This window comes from Drosophila ananassae, assembly GCF_017639315.1.
Source record: "Drosophila ananassae strain 14024-0371.13 chromosome Y unlocalized genomic scaffold, ASM1763931v2 tig00000112, whole genome shotgun sequence".
Classification (NCBI taxonomy): domain Eukaryota; kingdom Metazoa; phylum Arthropoda; class Insecta; order Diptera; family Drosophilidae; genus Drosophila; species Drosophila ananassae.
The window spans coordinates 349998-357616 of record NW_025319069.1 but is presented as its reverse complement, the minus strand read 5'-3'; positions in this window follow the sequence as shown (position 1 = coordinate 357616).

Genomic DNA, 7619 nt, shown 5'->3' with positions numbered 1-7619 from the left:
GGGCCTCTCCGTCACAAGCGTCGGGACCGATGGTGTGTGCACAGCGAGGCTCCAGTCGATCAGGGGGCCGTTGGACGAGGAAGTCATCTTCCACGTTGATTCCCAGCTACAGCAGAGATCGCCTGCACGGGAAATCGATCCGACGGCATACGAAGCCTTCGCAAACCTCGCCCTGGCGGATGAACGCTGGTTTCGGCCGAGTACCATATTCTTGGTATTAGGGGCCGAAGTGTATCCTCACATCATCCGTTCGGGATTCATTGCTGGTCATCGAGGATCCCCTGTCGCCCAAAATTCCGCCTTTGGATGGATTTTGTCGGGCCCGTGCGGCCATTGACAAAAGGCCCAAATTTGCAACTGCGTTGCAAGGGGGCCGGGATGTTCATGCTGAATTAATAATAATATACTAATATATAATCTAATAATACTAATAATATAATCGATATCACCGAATGTGCCATCTCTAGAGATTTTTTCCATCTCTAGCATGATTTTGAAGTTTTTTGGAGTTGTTTTTTGCCGGCAAATTCGTTTTGCATAATAAAGAGACTGGAGTGTCTTTAAAACCATCCTAAAATCTGTGTTTCTACTATTCGCCTCATTCCTGGCAAATCAATAACATAAATCCTAAGGTTACCCTGATGCTTTTTATGGTTGGCTACTGGTATAAAAAGGACTTATATTTCCATTACAAAATTAAGATGAGTTCACAATTATTCATTTAAAAACAAAGTCCATTCACTCAAAGTCTAAAAACAAAGATATCTTAAATAACAAAGCAAAGTGAAAGGAATGCCCAATTAACTTCTTTATTAACTGTTACACATTTTTACGAGCCACCTGTCCTAGGAGACAGGACACCTAGCCTAACTTTCAAGGGCCGCCGTGTCTGTTTGCCAAAATGGAGTCCTTTGCTCCCATTGCGGGCAAAAAAGCAATCGCTGTTCACAAGCAAAACAGCGCCGCAAAATGTCAAAGAAGCAGAGATAGGCACTTAACATGGACCCATGAAGGTCTCGTCTGGATAAGATAGTCAAGGGGACAAGTAAAGGGATAGTCAAGCGTTGGTGGGAAATGTAAAAAAAGATTCCATCCGGTTGAAATGAATTTTTTAATTGATTTCCTTTGGGACGAGCAGGCAAATGGCCTTAAGCTGGAAATTGAATAGAATGCGATGGTGTCGGATTCACATTCACTTAAAAATGTCTAAGCAATAATTACGAAAGAAAAATTGAGAAATAGGAAGTTCAATAGCTTAGATAGAACTCAATTAAACAGACAATGAATAAGGTCTTCTCACCTTTGTGACGCCTGTCCAAAAACAACCATATTAATTGCAATCATTTGGAATAGATAATATTTTATTCAAATAACGACTAGGAACCTGAATACATGGATCCCAAAAGCGCAATCAAACCAGAAACCGCAAAAATCCAAGTCTTCTTAAAGTTCAGGCTTAAAACCCACCGTCCGAAGGAATTGTAAACAACATAAACAGAGCTTAAATAATTACATGCTTCATTCTTAAGTTTCTACGTGGCCTCGCACCTCACGAACCTCGGAAAAAATAAAACAAAATGTATAAAGACATTACACTTTGAAAAATGTGATATAGACACTACCTGGGACCACTCACCACATAATATACAGGCAGGGGAAGGTATCCAGTGCTCTAAAATCGCAGCTCCAAAAATTCAGCCATCGACTCCCAAGTAGTCGATCATGCCAAGTAAGAATAAGTTCAAAATTTCACCTTTTTCCCACTTGGCCTGGGTAGCTGGGTCCAATCCTTGGAGCCCATGGACAATGATGTATGACATAACTCTCTTCGGAGATTTAAAAGGAACGAACTGCTTCTAAGGCTGACTCGCGAAAACAAGATAGCTATCTCTGCAGCTTTTCTCCCTTACTTATGTGAGGATTGCAGCCCACGATTGTTCGTGTAGTAAATTCGTATGGCGTACCTTTATGTGTCAAATGTAATTCTGTGGATAATGAAAATTGTGTAATGAAAATTGTTGATAGTTCAAGAGCACAAAAAAAAATTATTTATAAAAAATAAATTTAAAAGCTCCGAAAAAGTCTGGTTGTTAACCCAAGTCTACAAAACCTCAAAGCCTGGGCCTACCTTTTCGTTCTTGCATTGGCAATAACTATGAAGGCAAGGGTTATGTCTTGTAATAAACCGAAGATCCCATCCCAGGACCCTCCTCAGGGATCCTCCTCTCATATAAATAGCCCGGACATCTAGCGAGTATCCACACCGTATGCGCTTGGGTTGCCGCCTCTGCCGGACTAAGGTGTAACTTCTCCCGTGCCGGGAGTCAGCCTGGCTGGTATACAAACTCTGCCACTCTAATACGGTGGGTTCAGGGTACCTGGTGAAGAGGGGGTCTTTCAAAGAAGCCTTACCCGTCAGCCGTTTCGCTTTCTTTGCCGATTCGGCCTGGCTTCGTATTCCGACTCGTATGCGTGTTGCCAACAGCTGTTCGGCACGAAAAATCCTGGCCTGCTGCCAATAGTTGATAACGGGAACTCACACGGCCAGGTTGCCGCCTCCAGTGAAAGTGAATTCAGATTTGGCGAAAAGCGGACGCTTTTCACACGAAAAGTTGATTGCGTTCCTGGGTATATTAAGCAGTGAACAAAAATAAAACTTTTCGTACATTTCAATTAATCTAGCTCCAAGCTAGCTCGGCTGTCAAGAAGTGAGTTCAGGATGTTTGTTTTCCCACAGCACCTGCGGGTAACAATCACACATAGTGGTTATAACCTTTTTTGAATATATATTTTAATTTTTATTTAATGAGAAGTTATATGGGGGGTATTTGGAGAAGGTCCCATTTGAAAAATAAAAATAAAAAGAAAATAAAGAAACTAAATAAAATAAAAATAATTGTTTTAATTGCTTTGGAAAAATGAAAAAAAAGAAGAAAAAAAGGCGGATCGGCCAGGTTTCTTATTCCTAAAGCGTTTGCTAAATAATATATATCAATATAAAAATGAATTGCTGTTCGCTATTCTCTTAAACACTAGAGAACGGCTAAACGGATTTATCTTATCTTGGTCTTGAATTATTCGTGGAGGTCTAGGGAAGGTTTAAAAGGTGAGAAAAATTCGAATATTTGCCGGGAAAATCCTCAAACAGCATTTTTCTATTTCCCATACAAACGTTTTCTAAATAAAATGGAGAGTCAATTTGTAATTTATCACCGCTGCATGAAGTTCAAAAATTCTCAAACCGCATTTTTCTATTTCCCATACAAACGTTTTCTAAATAAAATGGAGAGTCAATTTGTAATTTATTACCGGTGCATGAAGTTCAAATTCGCGTTCGCGTTGGAGGATCTAATATCACGATCCGAAACTTAACAAAAGTGAATCGCGAACGCGACAAAATTGCATAGTCACAAAATGCATAGTACATAAATAGTTGTCGGCTTCGAGAAACTTAATTTTAACTAATTTCAGTTAAGACTATATACAAATCGAAAGATAAATCTTAAGTTTTGCCACAAATTAAATTTCCGAACGCGATCATAATATTTGACATTAGATTTGAAAACCAACTAATATGTCAATCCATCCTGTCGCATTTCAGAGCACGGAAAAAAGTATTTTTGGTTACGATATCTATTAGTGCATCCTTCTATCGTTGCGGCTACGTGCGCGAGAACTTTATTTACTTTGGTGGTTCTTAGTGACAGTGACATTCCAAGTATTGTGCTCTTTTTTGTAGTGTCACTTTATAAGCGGGAAATTTTCACTATGATTAAATACAATTTACGATGCCGAGGAGAAGACGGTCTGACTTAAGTCGTCGTAGTCAATCAAATGTGCGAAGAGCTACCTCAGGTGCTAACCGCACTGATGACCAGAGACAGACAGATCAAGAAAATTATCGTATTGCTATGCCAGAATTGCGTTCTTTAGTGAGTGACAATGTAGGAGATAGGCTTAGAATGCAACGAGTTCGTGCACATCAACACAACAACAGCAAGCTAGACATAATGAAATTGAGCGAATCCGCAGACGCAGTGCTCCTGTGATTCTTGAACGAGCTGCATTCCACTAGGATTATTGTGCCGACAAATCGGAAAACCGATCGATCATTACCAACAGCATACTGTTTCCATGCTTGGACCTCGGCAAAGGTCCCAAGAAGTCCGCACATATCGTTGACCATGGCTCCTCTGAGATCTGTGTCAGCATTTTCCTTGGAGGATTTCCTGAGGACTGCATATGACTTGGATTTTACCGCATGCATGTTTTGCACTTTCTAACTTAGTTCCTTATGTCCCTTTGCATTCCTTGCCAGATGTACCTTTCTACTCTTTTTGCAATTGTTTTTCTTCCGCACCTGCTGCCTCACATCCATGGCACACACAGCTTCCATAATGCTACTTATTCGCTTCCGGCTCTATGTGGAACATGTCGGCAAACCAGGTCTGCCTCTTCCACGTACTCTAGATATTTCTGTGGGTTTTTCCGTATTTTCCTGCTTACGTACTCCATGTGTTCGCTTGTTGTGGTACTCCTCTACTTTTCTATAATCGGCTGAAAATAGAAAATACCACGGCTGATACCATCCATACCAATTCCCTGACTCGTTATCCGGTGGACCAGGTACAATAGCTCTTCTCTAAAGAAATGGCACTTGTCCGTGTTTATCCTTAGGTTTGCCGCCTTCAGTCTACGGAATACTTCCTTTAAGTTCGCCATATGCTCCTCCCTTGTGCGTCCGATCACGATGATGCCATCCTGATATGCAAAGGCTTGCAGAGCCATATGCGGGCCTATGACCTGGTCCAATGCACTTTGGAACTTTTCCGAGGCTGAGTGCAACCCGCAGGGAGTGAGCCGGCCTTAGAATATAGGCTGAGCGAAAGCTCGCTGGCTTTATGCTACATATGAAGCCCGATACAGCCGAGCGGCCGAGAAGCGTCGCGGCTAACAAGAGTGAAAGATAATTAAAGATATTTCAAACTATAGGACATCAAGGTCTGCAGGATCTTTTGAAAGAGATAATAGACGCCGTGAGTTTATGACAACAATAATGTGACACAGTTCAAAGCTCCTCAAATCCAAGAACTGAAGATCCAACAGTCCGGTAAAAATGATGCTTTGCGGGTTTGACCGCCGCTTCCCAGAGTCTAAAATTTTAAGAGGCGCTCGTTGTTGCTCATCCCTTATGAAGAGTTGAAATACCTCCTTTATCTCTTTTTAAGCTTAAATAAAATTGGTTGCATTATCAAACCAAATGTGCTACGGTTTTCGGCGAGTGCATATAAACTGTTTTAAAGCATGCAAAAACGAAAATTTGGATGGATCCTTTACAGTGCACGGCTTTGGTAGCAAAGCTGAAAACGAGTTAGCGTACTTGGAACTAGCTATCACGTTAATACGGAGTTTGGATTAGAAGAACCCTTGCCCTTAGCTCCAGAGTGGGTCTTTCAGATGGAACCGCTGCTGGTCACTGATCTTGAAGTCCAAGAAAAAACACAGGACCATGGGCCCATAGGTTATCATCAATTAACTCCTTGCGAAGAGCACCACACGTCAGGATGTCTGCCGGGATCAAAATAAGGCCATTTCATCGTTCTGGTCAACTCCTGGATTGTCGAAACCCGATTGGCGATGAAAACATTAAAATTCGGGCTCCTCCCGAATCCAGAACAGCGCCACAGCAGAATCGCACCTGCAGAAATACTTGCCATTAGACCTGCAACTGAGCTATTTTCGACATAAACCAAGCCGCAACTCTGCTCCAGATAACACCAGTTTCAGAACCGTCACAATTTTAAGAGGTGAGTCTCGATACCTTCAGCAGAGTGAATGACTCTGTGACCTTGTACCCTTCGATAAGACATACGACACAGATGATAATAACCATTCTAGCCCGCTGCGCCATGGTGAAGCTGCAACAACGCATCTCCCAATCGGAGTGAAGATATTGGGGGAGGCTTTTATCCTAGGAACGTCTCATAGCATTAGAAGAAAAATCTTTGCCTTTGTATTGACAGGTCCAACAAGTCCTATTGGATCATACAGCCGGGCGATTGAGGAAAGTAAGATGCGCCTAGTGGGCTTTGGGATTGATTTAAGCCCTTTAAACGAAAATAGCAAGAGGTCAGTAGACGGATTCCAAGCGTTGCCCAAAGTCTTCCATCATTGCTTCCATCATCAAACTTTAGGAACGACTCCCGATCTTCTTCTGGCACGTCAGAGATCAGTTCAGAAAAATTGGAGCACCACTTTCTCAACCGAGCCTTATCTATAGAGCCACCTCCGGAAATTAGAACATCAACATACAAATCGCGACGCAGAATTTGGGCACCCTTTAGAAACATAGACAGCTCATCCTCTGCCAACTGATGCATTACTTAAACTAATGAAAGTGAGTCCGGCTTTTATCCAGTTTGCAAACCGGCACCTCGTCCTCGTGGAATTCCGTCAAAGAATGCACTGCAAATAGCTGTCCTTGGGGATAATGTTTTGCATATACGTTTTCGGTACACTTTGCAAATATCTCCTGTGATGGCAACGGAACCTTAGATAAATGTGCAGCAGCTTTGGTTGAATAACTGGACCAGACATTAACACTTCATTCAACGAATAGCCAGAGGTAGTGGCAGCCGAACCATCAAAAACAACCCTGAGCTTGGTTGTTGAACTGTCCTTCTTCAAAACACAGTAATGCGGTAGGAAATATTGACTGGCGGGTCGTGCACTAGGTGGGACTGGAGACCCCAAATCTAATACTTTTTTTTGAATGCAGCACAGCGATCCTTAAATTGAGGCTGACGACAAAGCTTCCTTTCAAGGAAAAGAAATCTCCTCACGGCTTTGGAGTAGGATTTACCAAGCGACTCAGAACTGCCTTTCAGCTGAAGCATCCAACAACATTCTTCCACTTCACAACGGGCTCGGCGTAGTCTTCAATTTCCGAAAAATTACGGAGAAGACACTCTAAGCGCTCATCCAGGTGGCTTGGGATCTTCACATCGTCCTTGCGGACTGCGGCCACGAACGAGAAAGTCGTTCCTGACGTGAACCGCCCCCACACATAACCCATCCAAGCCGGGTTCTCTGCAGCAATGGTAGACCAGCTGAGAACTGGATTTGCCCAACCCACAGCAGCTCATAGAATTGACCGGCCGATAAGCCGAGGTAATGTACCGTTGACGAACCTGCATGCGAAACCCAAAATATCTGATATCAACTTTAGTGACGAAAATATGCTATATAGGTGTACAAAATTGTAACAAAAAATATTCTAGTTCGGCACGTGACTGATTTTTTTTTTGTTTTTCTTGCACGTGCCGAACAAGAATATTTTTTATATGCAATTTTGTACACCTATATAGCATATTTTCGTCACTAAAATTGATATCAGATATTTTGGGTTTCGTCACCGGTACTTTTCCTCGTCAAGAGGTTTTCCTACCCTTGCAGAGGGTATTTCAATTTTGGTCAAAAGTGTGCAATGCAGTGAAGGAGACATCTCCGACCCTTTAAAGTATATATATTCTTTTTCAGGATCACTTCCTGAGTCGACATAAGCATGTCCGTCTGTCCGTTTGTCTGTTTCTACGCAAACTAGTCTGTTTTAAAGCTAT